Source organism: Herpailurus yagouaroundi, unplaced genomic scaffold (assembly GCF_014898765.1).
Source record: "Herpailurus yagouaroundi ecotype Mexico unplaced genomic scaffold, PumYag 159, whole genome shotgun sequence".
Lineage (NCBI taxonomy): Eukaryota > Metazoa > Chordata > Mammalia > Carnivora > Felidae > Herpailurus > Herpailurus yagouaroundi.
Window position 1 is genome coordinate 72,495,893 of NW_024412400.1, and position 22,459 is coordinate 72,518,351.

The 22,459-nt window shown below is 35.2% G+C and overlaps 1 pseudogene; it reads right to left on the minus strand.

Annotated features, from left to right (window-relative positions):
• Positions 1-12,751: 12,751 nt before the first annotated feature.
• On the minus strand, positions 12,752-12,909 carry LOC121034284 (uncharacterized; annotated as a pseudogene).
• Positions 12,910-22,459: the final 9,550 nt, after the last annotated feature.

Sequence of the window (22,459 nt, forward strand, 5' to 3'; positions counted from 1 at the left end):
TCTCTATGCTGTACATTATATCCCCATGACTTATTTTATAACTGTAAGTTTGTACCTCTTAATCCCTATAACCTATTTTCCTGCCCCCCAAACCTTCTCCCATCTGGTAACCAACAGTTAGTTTCCTATATCTATGAGTCTATTTCTATTTTGTTTTGTTTGCTTATTTTTCAGATTCCACATATAAGTGAAATTATATAGGATGTGGACAAAGTGGAACCCTCATCCACTCTTGGTAGGAATGTAAATTGGTACAGCCACTATAGAAAAAAATATGGAAGTTCTTCAAAAAATTAAAAATAGAACAACCATATGATCCAGAAATTTCACTCTGGGTATTTATCTGAAGAAAATGAAAACACTAATTTGAAGAGATATATGCAGCATTATTTATAGCCAAAATATGGAAGCAAACTGTGTCCATCAGATTAAGGATAAAGAAGATGTGGTATATGTAAAATAGAAAATTATTCAGTCATAAAAAAAGAATAAAATTTGCGATAACATGGATGGACCTAGAGGGTATTATGATAAGCGAAATAAGGCAGAGAAAAATAAGTGTCATTTAATTATTTCTAGTGAGATGGGTCAGAACAATATTCTAAAACTAACATTTCTGAAGAATACTTATGAACGTGGAGAATTCTCATGATGTAATTTTAGATGTTCATATAGTTGAATATGCAACATAATCTTTATTTTAAAATATCATGCATGCATATACAGACACACAGAAAAAAAGACAAAAAAAATTTATCAAAATGTCAATGATAGCTACAAGCTCAACTTCATTAGTCATAAGTAAAATATAAATGAAAACCACAATATGACAATTTTTTATCAACCAAAATGGCTGAAATGAAATGAAAGAAAATACCAAGTTTTGGTGAAGATGCGGAGCAACTAAAAGTCTCATACTCTGCTAGTAGGAATATAAATTGGTACAACTACTATGAAAAACTAATTGGTAGTGTCTACCAAACTAAACATATGCATATTCTATACACATCTTATCACCCAGCAATTCCACTCCTAAGTAAATATCTAACATCAATGTACATATACATGTACAAAACATGCACAAAAATGTTAACTGGGGAACTATTTGTAATTGCCCTAAACTGGTTCTATATTCACAGCTATGAAAACAAATGAACTGCAACAGAACAATATGAACAAATTTCACAAATGTCTAGATGAGTGAGAGAAGATGTTATATATATAAATCAGAAGCAGATAAAACTTGTTTAGAGCATTAGAAGTCAGTATAAGGGTATTTATCTTTGTGGAGGTGGTGTTAAAGGGGACAAAGGGAGGATTATGTGTTGCTGGTAATACACTATTTCTTGATCTGGGAGATGGAAGCTGGTTACACAGGTATAGTTTGTGAAAATTTACTTATATAAATATATATAATTATTGCAATATTCTTCATTCTTAAATGAAACAATTAAAATGCTCCAAAAAGGGAAGAAAAGTTAATGGCTGTTATCTCCCCATAGTGGGATATGGTCAAATTTTAGATTCTTATTTGTACCTTCCATTATTTTCCAAATTTCTATATAATGAACATATAATATTTTTATAATTAGAAAAAATGTTTTTAAAAGAATCTTTTTCTGGGGCACCTGCGTGGCTCAGTTGGTCAAGCTTCCGACTCTTGGTTTTGGCTCAGGTCATTATCTCACGGTTTGTGGGTTCAAACCCTGTGCTGTCAGCACAAAGCCTGCTTGGGATTTTCTGTCCCCCTGTATCTCTGCCCCTCCCCTGCTCGAGCTCTCTCTCCCAAAATAAATAAATAAATATTAAAAAAATAAAAAAGAATCCTTTCCTATATTGTTTCTTTTAAAAAAAATTTCTTAAATGCTTTATTTTTGAGAGACAGAGCATGAGCAGGGGAGGGGCAGAGAAAGAGGGAGACACAAAATCTGAAGCAGGCTCTAGGCTCTGAGCTATAACTATAGAGCCCAACATGGGGCTTGAACTCATGAACCACGAGATCATGACCTGAGCTAAAGTCGACACTTAACTGACTGAACCACCCAGGCGCCCCCCTATATTGTTTCCTGAGAGGTGTTAATTATTAATAGTTTTTTATGTTTGTTTGTTTATTTCTTTATTTCTTTATTTTTACATTTTTATTTACTTTTGAGAGACAGAGAACAAGTGGGGGAGGGGCAGAGAGAGAATGAGACACAGAATCTGAAGCAGGCTCCAGGCTCTAAGCTGTCAGCACAAAGCCCGAGGCAGGGCTCGAACTCATGAACTGTGAGATCATGACCTGAGCTGAGGTCGGATGCCTAACGACTGAGCCACCCAGGTGCTCCTGTTTATTTTAAGAGACAAAGAGAGAGAGTCTGGCGCAGGAGCACACACAAGTGGGGGGAAGGGCAGACAGAATGGAAGACGGAATCCCAAGCAGGCTCTGCACCATCAGCACAGAGCCCAATGTGGGGCTTGAACTCAGGAACCGTGAGATCATGATGAAGGAAGATCAAGAGTCCATTGCTTAACTGACTGTGCCACCCAGGTGTTAATTATTATAATAATACTTTAGGTTCCATGAAAAATATTTCAAAATAAAGAGAAATATTTCACATCTGCTACCCCTTAGTCCAATGAAGTTGTCACAGCAGCCATCATTTCCTATTTAATTAGAATCTCCTTAAGTCAGATTCATGAACTGAATATTTTTCAACAGTCCTAGATTATTCTTATTCACAATGATTTTGAGAACGAGGCAGTGCACACTGTTGGAAAGAGTAATGTCTTAGAAAAGTAGAGCAAAATGAGAAGTTTGTTCTCTTTGCTATTCAAAGTCATTTGCCTGGCCAATGGCATCATTATCTAAAAGCTTGAAAATATTTTCACTTCTGCATTGCATAAATGAATTATGAGATGTCTGAAAAGATTACACTCTACCAAAGGTCTGCTCTATTCTTATGTAAGGAGACTTCATAACATAAAATGATAAGTGAAAATGGTAGGTGGTAATGTGAACCAATTGCCCAAACTTGTCCAGTTTGTGATTTATGTGAAGTTATGTCAGGATGATCCTAGTTACTGCATTGTGCTTAGAAAAGATTATTAACAGTAAAACATTCATTTTAATCTGGATTCTCATTAAAGACATTATTTATCAATATTTATTGAGCATTCATTATACACTGGGTATTGAAAAATAGAGCAAAATGTCAAATAACATGGCTATTTCCTTTTTTTAAAATCCACTTCTTGGAAGACAGTATATAGCAATGGCAGGTGATGGCAGAGAAATTCAGATATAAGAATATCTAACCATGGGATCCTGTGTATAGAATAACATAATTAGGCTGATAATTTTTTACCTTAAATAGTTCATAATTAGAAAGCTCAGCTAAATTTGCATTTCTTTCATATAGTAGTTTCCAGACTAAATTAATCCATAGTACATAATTGTGAAATTACTTCCAAATGAGAATTTTTACTGTTTTCTTTTAATCAGTGCCACCTGCCTTCCTATTAATAACCATGGCTGTATATATTTTAATTTTTTCCACTTTGTGCTTATGTAAAATGTCCTTCACTTCAGAGGTAGGTGAAAGCAATTTGGAAAGGGTCGTTAAGATTCTTCAGAAGTCACTTTCTGAATGTAAACTATGTTATAATAAATTATTCCCCAAACAATATTAATCATGACTATCTTGACTCTATTTTTAAAATAAAATATAATTTTGCTTCAAAATCCATTCAAACAGAAATTTATAAAAAGATAAACATTTCATCTAGGTGTAATTTTGAAATCTTTTCTTCTGGGTTATGCTTGAAGAGTTTTGAATATGTTCAATTAAGGTTTACCAATTATTTTTTTGTGATTGTTGAGTGTGATATTATGGATACAAAAACTCTGAAGAAAATGGCTAGGCAGAGATCAAACACATTTTCTGTAGGCAGGCAACTTCACCTACAGAGAAGTCATCTTTCTACCATTTGTGCCTAAATAAATGCAGCATGGAATAACCCTATAGAGTAAAATTTCATTCTCTAATTTGAACTGCAATAAAGAAACCCCAGAGATGGTAGGGGCCATATCCAACACACACAGCTAGTTGTTTCTAGTTAAAAAAAAAGAAGAAAGAAAGAGAAAAAACCAATATCCTATGAATTCTACTCCTTTGTTCTTTTTTATTCCACAAAATAGGTCTTACTTTGTCAAATGCATTGTCCTATGATAATATAAGGAACAATAAAATTTATTATAGTATTATTCATAATTTTTATCTGACACTTTCTGATAAGAATCTAAGAAGTAAATGTGGCTCCCTTAGATATAATCTATGTTTTAGCCAAACCAAACTCCTAGCAGCCTTTCTCAGTGACTACTGAGACTACTTTTGACTACTTTTTATACTTTTTTCTGTTCTTCAGTTGATTACTTACTAGTTCTCACTTTTTGTTATAAATTGCTAATTTAAAGCCAAATGTATTGATAAATTTCGGGGAAAGAGTGTAAAGTCAGGACATGTTTGCATGATTTATACTTTGTGTACAGCTTACAGAAACGAATGCAAAATAGAGATAAAAATTTATCTTTAGGAATACTAGAGGTATGACCACAAAGTCATATTACAAGCTTACCAGATTTGATGAGCTTGTCATACATTTGGATAAAGACAAACAAGGACGCTGAGGTTTGGATCAGTGAGTGAAGAAGTTCAAGTGATAAAGAGAGCCATGGGAGAAAAAAAATGGAAGTTGTCCATTTGAAACTTATCCTTCCTCCACAGAATAGGACAGGAGTAAGTCTAATGGAAAAATCACATTATGCTACCATTTTAACTTCTGGTTGGGTTTTAAACAGGAATCTGGTGCATGACCGGAGGCAATATTAAGCCTAAAAAAAGACTGTAAATAATACTTGGTGGTGGTCATAGTGATAGTGGTGGGGGATTTGTGCTACTTACTGAAATATACAAAAGACTGATGAGGGACACCAAAGCTAGGGAACAGCTAAATAGTAGGTACTCTTTCCTTAAAGACCATGGAAAACTTCAAGAGTATGGTACTCAAATTTTCAGAGAAGTAGGCAGATACAATCCACCTGAATTTTGGCTATCAGTTTCTCTAGCTTACTCTTCACACAGCCCCTAGTAACTGAATGACTACATAAGAACTATGGGCTCATACACTAGGTTTTCAGCTCAAAGTCTAAAGGAATATATAAACCATACCCAGGTAAATTAGGAACAGAATCTTAGTGTAGTTCGATGACAAATAAAGAGTCCTTCAGCTAGACTGACAAAAATAGGACATTCACTAAGAGGGAAAACAATCTCAGACTTACTGACTTCATTAAAGGTAGAAGATATGGAACAACAATAAAAGGTTTTGAGGAAAATTAATATTGCTAGTTTTCAAGGAAGGAGTTCAAGGCTCTTCATCATTTTTTCTACTCCAGGAAAGAGGAGAATTGCTCTTCGTTAGATCCTACAACAACATGTTCCCTAGGCTTGGTAGTGGGGTGAGTTCTTATGTAATGAAAGTTAAAAAATCATTGCAAGTGGATATGTCTCTTTTTTTTGGATTTCTTTTCCATATGCTGAAGTGGTAAGGTCCAATAACCTTGACTCAGCATCATGGAAGGAAAATAATCCCAGTTCAGCATTCAGGATTAAGGAAAAATCATTACTTATCTCTCTTTGTTCACATTGCATCTGGTGCTAGTATATGTGTATTTTATCAACCTAGAAAAAAAGATAGGGCCTATCTTAGCCTGATTTTGTCAAAAGTTATTTAATTCTAATTTATTTACAGCCTAGGAATAGTTCAAGGCCAACGGAGTTCCAAGCCAAAAGAGTTTTCCACATTTAACTATGGAAACAGGTTAGCAGGAGTTAACTAGGAATGACTCACAAAGGTTTAATTAAAATTAGAAAGAAATCAGGGTTTCTCTTCAAGATAAATTTGTGATTTCATGTTTGAGTCCTCACATGCCATCCTAAATATATAGCAATGATAAACTCTAAGGTGAAAAATAAAAAAGACATGGATGAACTAAAAATTTACCTATGCCTACGAAAACACAAGAGAAAACCAAAAATATAATATAATAAATATACTCCATATTCCCTACTGAAATTTGGACCAGAATTAAGCAAAGCTAAGACAGAGTAACAGAGATTAAATGTGGCCCATGTAAAATAGGAGGCTAGGGTCAGGCTTCCTGCTTTTGAAACCGGCTGTTAGAGCTCCATTACCTGTTAAAGGAAGGTGTAAAAAGCTGTGACCAACAATTTTCTGGATTACATATTGTGCATACTGAGAGACAGGAGTAAGCGGACACAGACTGAAAGCAAGACTTGAGCCAATTCACCTGCTGGCTCAGTGACTATATATCATCAGGTACTTGAAGGGGTCACTGGGATAAAGCGGAGTTTAAGATAACTGTAAAACAGTTAGACAAGGGGGAATGGGCATAGAGGTAAAAAACAAATTTCCACAGAAGGTCAAAGTTCAAAATAAAAATTCAAACACATTAAGTAAAGTAATACTAACAAAACCAATAAAATGAAAAACAAGACATTGAATTAACTTCAGGTTAACTTTAGGTTATTTAACTTGCAGGTTAATTTTGAAAATGAAAAATGAAAATATTGGAATAAAAATAAGAAAATCAGTATTTGGGTAAACTGTAAAATAGAAAAAGTCAAAGATAGAATTAGCAAATTGGAATATGGCATAGGATGTCAACTAAAACTCAAAGAAAATTTAAAAAATATGGAGGATCAATTGAGATATTCCATTATAAATTTAATAAAAATCTAGAAATGAGTATAGAAAAGAAATATTCAAAGATATAATGTTTAAGAATATTCTTAAATTAAAGAAACACACAAGCCTCATTTGAAAATGCTCACTGTTTTGATTTCCTAGGGCTACTGTAACAAAGTACCACAGACTGGTGGCTTAAAATAATAGAAATTTATTGTTTCACAGTTTTGGAGGCTAGAAGTCCAAAATTGAGGTGGTAGTAGTATGGTTCCTTCCGAAAGCTGTGAGGAAGAATTTGTTCCCTCTGTCTCTTACTTTCTGGTGGTTTGCTGGCAATTTTGGTGTTCCTTTGTTCATAGGTCTATTACCCCAATCTCAGCCTTGCTTTTCACATGGCATTCTCTTTGTGCCTCTGTCTCTTCTATGTATGTTTGTCTCTATGTCCAAAATTTCCCCTATTTATAAGGGTAACAGTTATATTTATTTAAAGTCTACCCCAATGACCTCATTTTAACTTGATTACCCATGTAAGGACCCTGATTCCAAATAAGTCACATTCTGAGATACTGGGGTTAGGACTTCAGCATATCTTTCTTAGGGGACACAACTCAACCCTTAACACTCTTCATACACTTAACAGGAAAATTAAAGTGAAACTTCAGAACATCAAACAGCAAGATAACCAGAAAGATAGGCAGATTGGCAATAAAACTGTCATTAGAAACAACAGTTGGCAGAAGACAAAGGAAGAATATCTTCAAAGAGCTAGGAAAATAACTGTTAAGCCAGAATTCTATACCTAACTAAAATATCCTTCCAGAGTAAGGGTGAAATAAATCATTGTTTCCAAGCACAGGAAGTTGTTCTAGAAAGTTTACCACTCATAGATTCTTACATAAAAACCTACTGAAATTAAACCTAAAGACAAGGACTGATAGTGAGGTCAGAAATTGGCAACATATCCTGGAACAACAATTAACTACTAAATGTAAGAAATATATGCTATGTGGGTACTTTTAAAATGGCACAAAAGAATCTAGTTAACAAAATTAAGAACACGAGGATAATGATGGAAGAATGTACTCAGGACTTATTTGAGAGGAAAGAAAATCTGAATAACTTTAGAGTTTAGATAAATATATATGTCAGAAGTATAAAGTTTAGAAAAGTATAGAGTTTAGATAAATATATATGTCAAAAAATAGGAGGCAATGATATTAATATGAGACAAATATTAATGTTACAAAACATTATAAATTTATAAATCAGGAGAAAAAATGAGATCCACAATGAGAGAAGAAAAATAGCATAGTAATAAAATAGACAATAGTCATATAAAGGTAATTAACAGAATAAAAATGGCCAGGAAACATGAAAATATATCTAAATGCATTAATAATCAGATAACTGAAAATAATAAATGATGAAATATATTTTGGATTTTGGATTAGTAAAGATTAAAAATATAGATACAATCTATTATTAATGAAGGTGTTAAGGAAAGACTCACTCTCATTTTACTGATAGGAGCTAAATGGGTAGTTCTTTCTGTAAGTAATTTTGTGAATATACTAAATTGTAAATTGAAAAAAAATATTTGACTCATGATATAATTCCACTTTTAGAAATCCATCTAAGGAGATAATTACAAAGGTGTTCTTCACATTATTTATAATACAACCTTGAGAATTCAATAGATAAAGTAATCATTTTAAAGAGGACAAGGCAGAGCAGCATAAAACAGGAATGCCCTTGGGTATCCTTCATTGGATGACTTTTATCTAAATGACTTCAAACCATGTTTGCCACTCCACTATAGAATACAAAAACATAAAATTTCCCTTTTAAATTGGGAGCATGATTTTATTGCCATAAATTAGTATTGGCCTCAATAAACAATAGGCAAGCAGACATATTACCTAATTATCATCAGAAGGATGGACGAAGATCAGTTGCTTCCAAGCCAAAGCCATCCTTCTTGGCAGACATCCTCCATTACATCAACTCATTAAGATACCTGCAGTTAATCTATTTTGAAGGATTGCATTATATAGTTCAATTTTATGGCTATGGTTTTAACACCTTCCCTGAAAAACACCCAGGCTGAAGTCATTGAGCCCTTCTGTGGTGGAGTTACAAACACAGATGCACAGGTGCTTAAAGAGGTAAAGTACTTGAGTAGAGTGGGTAAGAAATCTATTCAGCTGGGAAGCATAGGATATTTAGGGATAATCCTAGTTTTTATCAGGCAATTTGGTGGACAGATTTTCCAATTGTTTCACTCAGTGAATGGGACCAGTCTTGGGAGGAATTCTATGGCAGTGAAAGCGAATGGATTGGGACATTCGGTTTACTCTTTTATATCACCTGGTCTCTTATTCATGTTGAAGGAAGCAGCCACTTTTTTCAGAAATTCTGTATCAGCTGAGATTGGTTTGCAATCTTTCAGGGCCTCTTGCTCAGTTACTTCACATAGAACTGGTATTATAGTGTATGTGTCCAGGCTACCATATGATTGTATAATTTTACTGACTAGCTCAGAATAGTACTTTCCCCCACAGATTCTGGTCCAGCCATGAGATATGTTCTACCATCACCTTCTTCAAGAATCAATACTGTTTAGGATTAATAATCTCCATTTTTTATCACCTTTAGAGTAATCTACTGAATTGATAGAGTAAGATAAAACTGCACCTACTCTGTTTCACAGGTACTAATTTGTGGTACAGATTAGTACTACATCAGAATTTAAATAGTCATATAATATATTCCAAACAACAACAACAACACTATCTCTGTGGCTTGACTAACATGAAATTAATCAGTTTTTCTGACCCCAAAGCCGCTTCTCCTTACATCTTCCCTATCCCAATGAATAAAACTACCATTCATCTAATTTTTCAGGCCCAAAACACAAGCATGTCTTTGATTCCTATTCCTTCCCAACTACCTCTCTTCTAATAATTTACCAGGTACTGTTAATTTTATCTCAATTGACTCCAATTCATCCAGAGCCTTTGGATACCACCATTTTAAGAAGGCCCCCAATTGTTCTCTTCCAGTCCATCCTTACTTGTTGTAATTTGCTTCCTACACTGCAGCCAAAGTGACCTTTTCAAGATGTAAATCTAATGGTCTATTTCACTATTTAAACCGTCTTGGCTGCCTTCAGGTAAAGACTCTATGGCTTAACATGGAGCTTATAAGGCTTATATGGTCCTTTGGGATGATACCTGCCTACCTCCCAATCTCATTTCTTACCAATTTTTTGGGGGGCCATTCTGAACTATATTCAGATTTTAGAATAATGCTATTCTCTTTCCCTAATCTTTGGCTCTTTGAAAAAATTCTTCCCTCTGGAATTTTCTTCCATCTGTTTTCCACCTGGCTAATTTATGAGAACATTCCAAGTCTTACTGGGATATTACTTTGTGTAGGATGACTTCTCTGATCCCTAATCTTGGTTTAGAAGCCCCCTTTGGAGTAGTACTAACCCTACCAATTATTAGTACTTATTATATCAAATTGTAATTGTCTACTTTTACTTACCTATATTGCAAACTGCAGTGCATTAGATAGTACATTCTTCAGGCTGGAATTATCTTTGTTTTTATCTTGTACTTAGTGCAATGGCAGGCAAATAATATGCCTAAATATTCACTAAATGCTAAGCTTTCACTGACTGACTAAATGAATGAATAAACTGGAATAGATCTTGGCTAGGTATATTTACAGAGAGTGCAGTCTATCTAGAACCACACTATGCCAAACTGGGGCTATCATAGGCTAATATTAATATAAATAATCTTGCATATATACTAAGAAGATTGGAATATTTTCAACAGTTAAAATTGCTAAATACATATTTGAACTAATAGAAAAGAAATATTAGTGGCAAAATTCCTTTTACTAAACAGATGCCATTCATATTGCTATGAGCAGTTACTGAGTGCTAGCAATGTGTGAACCTCTAGGCAGAATGTTGTGTTAAACGAAGTTTCTACTTGGGAACTAAATTTGACAGACAGACAACATGCAAACACAGTACAAGCCTGGATTGTGCTCAATAGAAGGAGGAGTCACAAGACTCCAGTTTGCATGTAAGCTTCTCCCCAACTGGATATTAAATTTAATATTTTAAAGAAAAAAATGTTTTGGGATATGTTTTGCTTGAAATTGTGGGGGTTACCAGCCTGGGCCCAGGAGTCAGACAGATTTAAGTCCAATTCTGGCTCTTTTATTTACTACTTAGAAGAGGTCTTTAATGATGCTTAACCTCAAGTTTTCAAGGATGTAATGGGATAATAATAATAATAATATCTGCCTACGTGATAGTTAACTTTATGTGTGACTTGAGTAGACTAAGGGATGCACAGATAGCTGGTGATAATTTAAGAAGTAGATCTGTGAGGGTATGTCCAAGATGAGATTAGCATTTGAAACAGTAGACTGAGTAAAGCAGATTGTTCTCTCCAATGCAGGTGCAAGTTATCCAATCCACTGGAGTCCTAAATAGAACAAAAAGGAGTAAGAAGGGCTAATTCACTCTGTCTTTTATTGATTTGGGATGTCCATATTCTTCTGCCCTCCAACAGTGGAACTCCTGGTTCTTGGGCCTGTGGACTCTGGGACTTATACTAGCAGCCACCTCTCCTCCTGATTCTCAGGACTCTTGCATTGTACTGAATTACACCATCAGCTTTCCTAGTGTTCCAGCTTGCAGACAGTTTATCATGGGACTTATGGGCCTCCATAACCACAAGAGCAAATTCTCATACTAAATCTCCTCTTGTATATCTAAATATGTCCCATCGGTTCTTTTTCTCTGGAGAACATTGAAAAATAGTCTCATAGACATATTACTGTGAAGATTAAATAACATTAAATACCTGGCTTAATAACACGTACATAGAAAGTGCTTAGTAATTATTACATACTAAAATTCTTTAGTCTAACCTCATCATTTTACAGATTGTGAAACCAAGGCACCAAAGATATTAAATGAAATTACCAGTGGTCTTACAGCTTGTTAGTAAAAGGTAGAGAACTACAAGCAAGATCTTCTGATTCCTCAATCTCTCTCCTGATGTTTGAATATAGTACATGGATGCAAACTGAGGAGGCATCATAACATATGGTATCCATGGTGACAATTTTCTTATGAAATATAAACATTATTTAATTTGTAGCCACTCTTGTCCATCCTCTCTGTTGGTTATGAACAGTAATAAGGAGAAAAGAACATGGAGAATTATGCAAAAAAAGAAAATTCCATGATCTGAAGAAAAAAATGATGAGATTAGTAAGACTGTTAGCTGCATAGACTTGTTCTTTTGTGCTATAAGTGTAGTATCAAGGCAGTAAGTATGTATTTGATTAAATGTAGTGTCAAGGTGGTACATATATATTTAATATCAGTAATGAGCTTGCCATATGCAAAGTTTATGGCAAAAATGAGAGGGGGCAATTTGAGGATCAAAAGGAACATTCTTTGTCCATTAATTTTTTATTAGCTAGTGGAGATGCATGAAAGTTTAAAATTTTTTTTATTTTCTAACTTTTCTACTTTTTTTCAATATCAAAAATGATATTTCACATTTATTTACCATGAAGAGACTTCCAGATATTAGTGTTATGTAATATATTTTAGTAGTACTATTTTTATAGAAACAGGAGGAGCATTTCTCTGAAAGAATTCAGGTTCTAAAGCAGATGACATGAACAAAGCAAAGATCATTAATTACTAATGGAAGAGCTCATCATTAGGCTAGGTCAGGTAGATTTTTTTTTCTTAGTCAATGTAGTTAAAGTTTGTCAGTTTTGTTGATTATCATTTCAAAGAACCTACTTTGGCTTCATTGATTTTCTCTATTATTTTTGTATTCAGGCTTTACTTCAAAGGATGTTTTCAAAATGCAAATATACTAATATGTTAATAAGGATTTGGTCTAAAGCATTTTTCTAGTAAAAGGGACACATGACAGGTGGATGAGTTTGTGTAAGAGGTTGCCCCAAGGATGGAGATGATTAGCAAAGCATACTTTTAAAAAAATTTCCTGATTTTGCCAAAATTCATTTATTTATTTATTTTTTCAAAGTTTGCTGAACTGATAAGAACAGATACTACACTTAGTCTTGGCCAAAAGGCCAAGATGCAATAGACTTTCACATCTAGCCATGACTAAGATATTGGTTTTGTACTTGCCCTGACATATATATACAACCATAAAACCGGACAAAATAAATGAGGTAACTGTTTCCAGGAATAGATAAACAGGCAGTGCAAGACTATAATCCTTGAGAGAAGGGAAACACATGTGATGAGCTCTATGTTAACCCCAACTTTCTGCCCTGAGGCATTTTTCTGAATGAACCCAAACAGAAACTAGACATCTGTCTCTTATGAGACAGTGATCATAGTTTAGGGTTGCAGAAATGGTTGGAATTTGTGTAGCAGAGACTGGAAACAGAAAGCTGGGTTTGGGTGTACATGTGGGTTTTGCTCATGTTTTTAAATAAGGTCTGGTCTTGACTCCTCAAGGTAAGACAAAAGGGAGCAACACATCACAACTTATGCAAGGAGTTGAGAAGCAACTGATGTAAGAGAGGTCACAGAATACTAGGAGGTGGAGGTCACCCCATTTAAATTGGAGAGAACTTACTGCCTACCTCAAATATCCAGTGGAAATCCATTAGGGTGCACGTTAGAAGAAAAACACACTCTAGAGTAAGTAAGTGCCATGCAGTAGGACTAGGGGTTAAACCCAAATAAACTCACCCTAACAAAGCATAACATAAATAGAAATTATGCAAACCAAAGCAGATTAAGAAAAAAGATTATCAAAGATGTACAGAGACCTAGTAACTCATGGGACAATATCAAGTGATCTAACACATTGTGAAAGGAGCCTCAGTGGGAAAAGATATGGAGAATGGGCAAAAATATATTTTAAGAAAGAATGGCTCCACATTTTTTTCCCCTACACATCAACCCAGGGATCCAGGAAATTCAGTGAATCCAAATAGGATAAAGACAAAGGAAGCCACACTAGGTACCTAATTGTTAAACTGCTGAAAATCAAAGATAAGGAAAAAAGTCCTGCAGCTAGAGGTAAAAGAACACAATCATGTATGGGAACCACGATGAGAATGATGGCTCATTTCTTACTAAAAAACAATAGAAGCTAAAAACAAAAGCATTACATCTTCAAAGTAACTGAACAACAACAACAACAACAACAATAATAACAACAACAAAATGCCAGCCAGAAAACTATCTACAATAAAAAGTGAAAGAATATTTTGTTAGAAGTTTTGTGTTACAAAGAATGTTGAGGTTTTTTTTTCAGGTTGAAGAAAAACAAAACAATATCATATGAAAATTGGAATCTACAGAAAGGAATGGAATGCACTGGAAATAATTATTTAGGTGAATGTAAACTACCTTTTACATTTCTTGATTTCTTTAAAAGACAACTTGATTTCTTTACAAGTGAGAGTTTAAGATGAAAATATCACATGTCCTGTTTAGCTTATATATAGAAGGAAAATGTACGACAACAATAACACAAAGGATGGGAGAAGAATAAACAGAACTATAGGATATGTTCTTCCAAGTTTCTTACATTTCATCTGAAGTGCTAAATATTATTTTTAAGTAGGCAATAATAAGTAAAGGATAGATACTGTAATTACTAGGATGGTTACCAAAAATTTATAGTAAGAGATATATAATTAAAAAGTCAATAGGCAAAATTAGATGGAGTACTAAAAATATTTAGCTAATCCTTCCAAATAAGGGAGACAGGAAGAAGAAAGGGACAACAAGAAGAAAAAGGACAAAAATCAGAGTGAACAATTAGAAACCAAATAGACGTAGCGCCAACCATATCAATAATTATACTAAATGGATGGACATAAAGGGTATTATGCCAAGTGAAATAAGTCAAATATCATATGATCATATTAAATAAATCAAATATATGATTTCATTTATATATGGACTTTAAAAAATGAATAAACAACAACAAAAAAGCAGAATCAGACCTACAAATGCAAAGAGAAGACTGATGGTTGCCAGAGTTGGGTGATAGGTAGGTGGGTAAAAGGGAGTAGGAGATATGGTCTTCTAGTTGCGGAATGACTAGGTCACAGGAATGGGGGCTGCGGCATGAGGAATATCGTCAATGGTATTGTGGTGGCATAGGGTGGTGACAGATCGTTACACTTATGATGAGCATGGCATAATGTGTGGACTTGAGTTACTTTGTTGTGTTCCTAAAACTAGTGTAGCATTGTGTGTCAACTGTGCTCAGATTAAAAAAAAAATAATTATACTACATGAAAATGGACTGAACATTTTATTTTACTTATTTTTTAGATGGTTCTTTTTTAAAAATATAATTTATTGCCAATTTGGCTTACATACAACACCCGGTGCTCATCCCAACAATTGCCCTCCTCAGTGGCCATCACTCATTTTCCCCTCTCCCCCATCCCCCTCTTCACTCTAAGTTTGTTCTCTGTACTTATGAGTCTCTTGTGGTTTGCCTCCCTCCCTCCCTCTCTGTAACTATTTTTTCCCCTTCCCTTCCCCCATGGTCTTCCTTAAGTTTCTCAAGATCTACATATGAGTGAAAACATGTGATATCTGTCCTTCTCTGATTGACTTATTTCACTCAGGATAATAGCTTCCAGTGCCATCCCTGTTGCTGTAAATGGCATGATTTCATTCTTTCTCATTCCAAGTAGTATATATAAACCACATCTTTATCCATCCATCAGTTGAAGTGCATTTAGATTCTTTCCATAATTTGGCTATTGTTGAAAGCACTGCTATAAACATTGGGGTACATGTGCCCCTATTCATCAGTAGTCCTGTAGCCCTTGGGTAAATTCCTAGCAGTGCTATTGCTGGGTCATAGGGTAGATCTATTTTTAATTTTTTGAGGAACCTCCACACTGTTTTCCAGAGTGGCTGCACCAGTTTGCATTCCCACCAACAGTGCAAGAGGATTCCCATTTCTCCACATCCTCGCCAGCATCTGTAGTTTCCTGATTTGTTCATTTTAGCCACTCTGACTGGTATGAGGTGGTACCTCAGTGTGACTTTGATTTGTATTTCCCTGATGATGAGTGACATTGGGCATCTCGTTGTGTGTCTGTTTGCAATCTGGATGTTTTATTTGGAAAAGTGTCTATTCATGTCTTCTGCCCATTTCTTCACTGGATTATTTGTTTTTCAGGTGTTGAGTTTGGTAATTTCTTTATAGATTTTGGATACTAACCCTTTATCTGATGTGTCACTTGCAAATATCTTTTCCCAATCCGTCGGTTGCCTTTTAGTTTTGTTGATTGTTTCCTTTGCAATGCAGAAGATTTTTATCTTGATGAGGTCCCAATACTTCATTTTTGCTTTTAATTCCCTTGCCTTTGGGGATGTGTCGAGCAAGAAATTGCTGTGGGTGAGGTCAGAGAGTTGTTGCCTGCTTTTTTCTCTAGGTTTTTGATGGTTTCCTCTCTCACATTTAGGTCTTTCATCCATTTAGAGTTTATTTTTGTGTATGGTATAAGATAGTGGTCTAGTTTCATTCTTCTGAATGTTGCTGTCCAGTTCTCCCAGAACCATTTGCTAAAGACACTGTCTTTTCTCCATTGGATGCTCTTTCCTGCTTTGTCAAAGATTAGTTGGCCATTTATATGTGGGTCCAATTCTGGGTTCTCTATTCTATTCCATTGGTCTATGTGTCTGTTTTTGTGTCAATACCATATTGTCTTGGCTATTACAGCTTTTTAGTAGAAGTGAAAGTCTGGGATTGTGATGCCTCCTGCTTTGGTTTTCTTTTTCAATGTTACTTTGGATATTTGAGGTCTTTTGTGGTTCTATACAAATTTTAGGATTGTTTGTTCTATCTGTGAGAAGAATTCCAGTGCAATTTTGATTGGGATTGCATTGAATGTGTAGATTGCTTTGGGCAGTATTGATATTTTAACAACATTTATTCTTCCAATCCATGAGCATGGAATGTTTTTCCATTTCTTTGTGTCTTCTTCAATTTCCTTCAGAAGCTTTCTATAGTAAGCTTTCAGCATACAGAGCTTTTACATCTTTGGTTAGATTTATTCCTAGGTATGTTATGGTTCTTGGTGCAATTATAAATGGGATCAGTTTCTTGATTTCTCTTTCTGTTGCTTCATTATTGGTGTATAAAAATGCAACCAATTTCTGTACATTGATTTTGTACCCTGCAACTTTGTTGAATTCATGTATCAGTTCTAGCAGTCTTTTGGTGGAGTCCTTTGGGTTTTTCATGTAGAGTATCATGTCATCTTCAAAAAGTGAGTTTGACTTCTTCTTTGCAAATTTTGATGCCTTTGATTTCATTTTGTTGTCTTATTGCTGATGCTACGTTAAACAACAGTGGTGAGAGTGGACATCCCTGTCATGTTCCTGATCTTAGGGGAAAGCTCTCAGTTTTTCCTCATTGAGGATGATATTAGCTGTGGGCTTTTCATAAATGGATTTTATGATGTTTAAGTATGTTCCTTCTAGCCCAACTTTCTTAAGGGTTTTTATTAAGAAAGGATGCTGTATTTTGTCAAATGTTTTTTCTGAATCTATTTACAGGATCATATGATTCTTATCCTTTCTTTTATTAATGGGATGTATCACATTGATTTGCGAATGTTGAACCAGTCCTGCATCCCAGGAATGGATCCCACTTGCTCATGGTGAATAATTCTTTTTATATGCTGTTGAATTCAATTTTCTAGTATCTTGTTGAGAAGTTTTGCATCCATGTTCATCAGGGATATTGGCTGTAATTCTCCTTTTTTTGTGGGGTCTCTGTCTGGTTTGGGAATCAAGGTAATGCTGGCTTCATAGAAAGAGTCCATAAGTTTTCCTTCCATTTCTATTTTTTGGAACAGCTTGAGAAGGATAGGTATTAACTCTGCTTTAAATGTCTGGTAGAATTCCCCAGGGAAGCCATCTGGTCCTGGACTCTTATTTGTTGGGAGATTTTTGATAACTGACTCAATTTCTTCACTAGTTATGGGTTTATTCATATTTTCTATTTCTTCCCATTTGAGTTTTGGTAGTGTGTGGGTGTACAGGAATTTGTCCATTTCTTCCAGGTTGTCCAGTTTGTTGGCATATAATTTTTCATAGTATTCTCTAATAATTGCTTGTATTTCTGAGGGATTTTATCTATTTGGGTCCTCTACCTTTCTTTTTAAGCAGTCTGGCTAGGGGTTTATCAATTTTGTTTATTTTTTCAAAAAACCAACTCTTAGTTTCATTGATCTGTTTTACTGGGGTTTTTTTTTTTTTGGATGCTATATTGTTTATTCCTGCTCCAATCTTTATTATTTCTCTTCTTCTGCTAGTTTTGGAGCTTTTTTATTGTTCTGCTTCTAGTTCCTTGAGGTGTGCTGTTAGATTTTGTATTTGGGATTTTTCTTGTTTCTTGAGATAGGCCTGGATTGCAATGTATTTTCCTCTTAGGACTGACTTTGCTGCATTCCAAACGTGTTTGGACTGTCATTTTCATTTTCATTTGTTTCTACATATTTTTTAATTTCTTCTTTAATTGCCTGGTTGACTCATTCATTATTTAGTAGGATGCTCTTTAACCTCCATGCATTTGGAAGTTTTCCAAACCTTTTCCTGTCATTGATTTAAACTTTCATAGCATTGTGATCTGAAAGTGTGCATGGTATGATCTTAATTATTTTGTATTTATTGAGAGCTGTTTTTTGACTCAGTATGTGATCTACCTTGGAGAATGGTCCATGAGCACTTGAGAAGAATGTGTATTCTGCTGCTTTAGGATGAAAAGTTCTAAATATATCTGTCAAGTCCATCTGGTCCAGTGCATTATTCAGGGCCATTGTTTCTTTATTGATTTTCTGCCTAGATGATCTTTCCATTGTTGTAAGTGGAGTATTAAAGTTTCCTGCAATTACCACATTCTTACCAATAAGATTGCTTATGTTTGTGATTAATTGTTTTATATATTTGGGTGCTTTCAAATTCAGTGCATAAACATTTATAATTGTTAGCTCTTGATGGATAGACCCTGTAATTATGACATAATGTTCTTCTTCATCTCTTGTTACAGCCTTTAGTTGAAAATCTAGTTTGTCTGATATAAGTATGGCTACTCCAGCTCTCTTTTGACTTTCAGTAGCATGACAGATGGTTCTCCATCCCCTCACTTGCAATCTGAAAATGTCACCAGGTCTAAAATGGGTCTCTTGTAGACAGTAAATAGATGGGTCTTGTTTTTTATCCATTCTGATACCCTATGTCTTTTGATTGGAACATTTAGTCCATTTACATCCAGTGATGTTATTGAAATATATGGGTTTAGAGTCACTGTGTTATCTGTAGGTTTCACGCTTGTAGTGATGTCTCTAGTCCTTTGTGGTCTTTGCAACATTTCACTCACAGAGTCTCCCTTAGGAACTCTTTTAGGGCTGGTTTAGTGGTGATGAAGTCCTTCCATTTGTTTGTTTGGGAAAACCTTTACCTCTCCTTCTATTCAGAATGACAGGCTTGCTGGATAAAGGATTCTTGGATGCATATTTTTCCGATTAAGCACATTGAAAATTTCCTGCCAGTCCTTTCTGGCCTGCCAAGTTTCAGTAGATAGGTCTGCTACTATCCTTATGTGTCTACCCTTGTAGGTTAAGGCCCTTTATCCCTAGCTGCTTTCAGAATTCTTTCTTTATCTTTGTATTTTGCCAGTTTCACTATGATGCATCATGCAGAAGACCAATTCAAGTTATGTCTGAAGGGAGTTCTCTGTGCCTCTTGGATTTCAGTGTCTGTTTCCTTCCCCAGATTGGGGAAGTTCTCAGCAATGATTTTTTTCATTGCTTTGGCCCCTTTCTCTCTCCTCTTCTTCTTCTGGAACTCCCGTGATACAGATATTGTTCTGTTTCATTGAATCACTTAGTTCTCTAATTCTCTCCTCATGGTCCAGAATGTTTTTATCTCTATTTTTCTCAGTTTCATCTTTTTCCATAACTTTATCTTCTGTTTCACTTAATCTCCCCTCGGCCTCTTTGTTCCTCACTGTCACTGCCTCTAGTTTATTTTGCACCTCATTCACAACATTTTTTAATTCATCATGACTATATTTCTTAGTTCCTTGATCTTTGCAGCAATAGATTCTCTGCTGTCTTCTATGCTTTTCTTCAAGCCCAGTGATTAATCTTATGACTATTATTTAAATTATTGTTCAGTTATATTGTTCATATCCGTTTTGAGCAATTCTTTAACTGTCATTTCTTCCTGGGATTTCTTTTGAGGAGAATCTTCCGTTTCATAATTTTGACTAGTTTGTGTCCCTTAAGTGTTTTAAAAGCTTGTTATGTGCCCTGCACCTGCAAGTACTACTATATTAAAGAGGGGTCATACACTGTCCAGGGCCTGGCCCTTCAGGAGATGTTTTTTTGGAGAGTGTAACTTGCTCTCTGTTGTTGTGACTTTGGTTACTTTATCTCCCTACTCGTAGTGATGTTTTGGACCCTCCCAGGTGTGCTTTGATTTGTTCCTTGAAGTAGCCTGAAGCTCCAAGTCCAGGGGAAGAAGGGAAACTGCACTGTAGGTCACTCCAGAACCTCTTCTTCACAAGGCATTATCCTCAAAACCAGAAGATGTAGCTGACTTTCCAATTTGTCATAGACTCTGGGTCTGGAGTTCTCTGTTGTCCAGCAAGAGAGCAGATATAGGATTGAAATGCAAGAGAGGGTAATGTCCAGGAGGAGACAAGAGTATGAACACTCCACTTTAAAGACAGGGATTGTCAGACTATATAAAAACATAAGACCCAACTATGTGTAATCTAAAAAAGATGTGTTCCAAAGACAGACTCAGAATAAAAGGTGAAAAAGACAACCAGATGGCAAACAGACACATGAAAAGATGCTCAACATCACTCATCATCTGGGAAATACAAATCAAAACCATGATGAAATATCACCTCATATGTGTCAGAATGGCTAAAATTAACAACATAGGAAACTATAGATGTTGGTCAGGATGTGGAGAAAGGTGAATCCTCTTGCACTGTTGGTGGGAATGCAAACTGATGCAGCCAAACTGGAAAACAGTATGGAGGTTCTTTAAAAAGTTAAAAATATAACTACTGTACAATCCAGCAATTGATCTACTAGATTTTTACGCATAGAATACAAAAATACTGATTTGAAGGTCACCTGCACCCCGTTGTTTATAGCAGCATTATCAACAGTAGCCAAACTATGGAGAAAGCCCAAGTGTCCGTCGACTGATAGATGAATGAATAAAGAAGATGTGGTATATGTATACAGTGGAATGTTACTCAGCCATCAAAAAGAATGAAATCTTGGGGCGCCTGGGTGGCTCAGTTGGTTGAGCATCTGACTTCAGCTCAGGTCATGATCTCATGGTTCATGAGTTCAAGCCTCACCTCGGGCTCTGTTGCTGACAGCTCAGAGCCTGGAGCTGCTTCAGATTCTGTGTTTCCCTCTGTCTTTGCCCCTACCCAATCATGCTGTGCCTCTCTCTCTCAAAAATAAATAATAAAACATTAAAAAAATAATGAAATCTTGCCATTTCTCACTTCTGTTTAACATTGTACCAGATGTCCTATTCAGTGCAACAAGGCAAGAATAAAAGGAATGTGTCTGTAAGCCATCTGTATGTCTTCTTTGGAAAAATGTGTATTCATGTCTTCTTCTCATTTCTTAATTGGATTATTGATTTTTTGGAGGTTGAGTTTTGTAAGTTCTTTATATATTTTAGATGCTAACTCTTTATCAGGTATGTCATTTGCAAATATCTTCTCTCATTCCATAGGTTGCATTTTAGTTTTGCTGCCTGCTCCTTTCCTGTACAGAAGTTTTCATTTTGACAAAGTCCCAATAGTTTATTTTTGCTTTTGTTTCCCTTTTCTCAGGAGACATATCTAGTAAGAAGTTGTTATGGCCGATGTCAAAGAGGTTACTGCCTGTTTTCCTCTAGGATTTTAATGGTTTCATGTCTCACATTGAGGTATTTTATCCATTTTGTATTTATTTTTGTGTATGGTGTGAGAAAGTGGCCCAGTTTCATTCTTTCACATATTGCTGTCCAGTTTTCCCAACACCATTTGTTGAAGAGACTGTCTTTTTCCCATTGGATGTGGTACGTGTGTGTGTGTGTGTGTGTGTGTGTGTGTGTACATACATACAATAGAATAGTATTCAGCCACAAAAAAAGAATGAAATTTTGCCATTTGCAATGACATGGATGGAATTAGAGAGTATTATGCTAAGTGGAATAAGTCAGCCAGAGGAAGAAAAATACTACATGGATTCATTCATATGTGGAATTTAAGAAACAAAACAAATGGGCATAGAGAAGAAAGAGAGAGAGGCAAACCAAGAAACAGACTCTTAACTATAGAGAACAAACTTATGGTTACCAGAGGTAAAGTGGGTAGGGGACTAAACAGTTAATGGAGATCAAGGAGTGTACTTGTTTTGATGAGCACCAGGTATTGTATGGAAGTATTGAATCATTAAATTGTACACCTGAAACTAATATTACCCGTTTGTTACTTATGTGGAATTAAATAAAAACTTAAAGAAAGAATAAAAGGCATGCCTACTGGAAAGGAAGAAGTAAATCTATCTTGAGTTGCCAATGACATTACTGGATTTGTAGGAAATCCTCAGA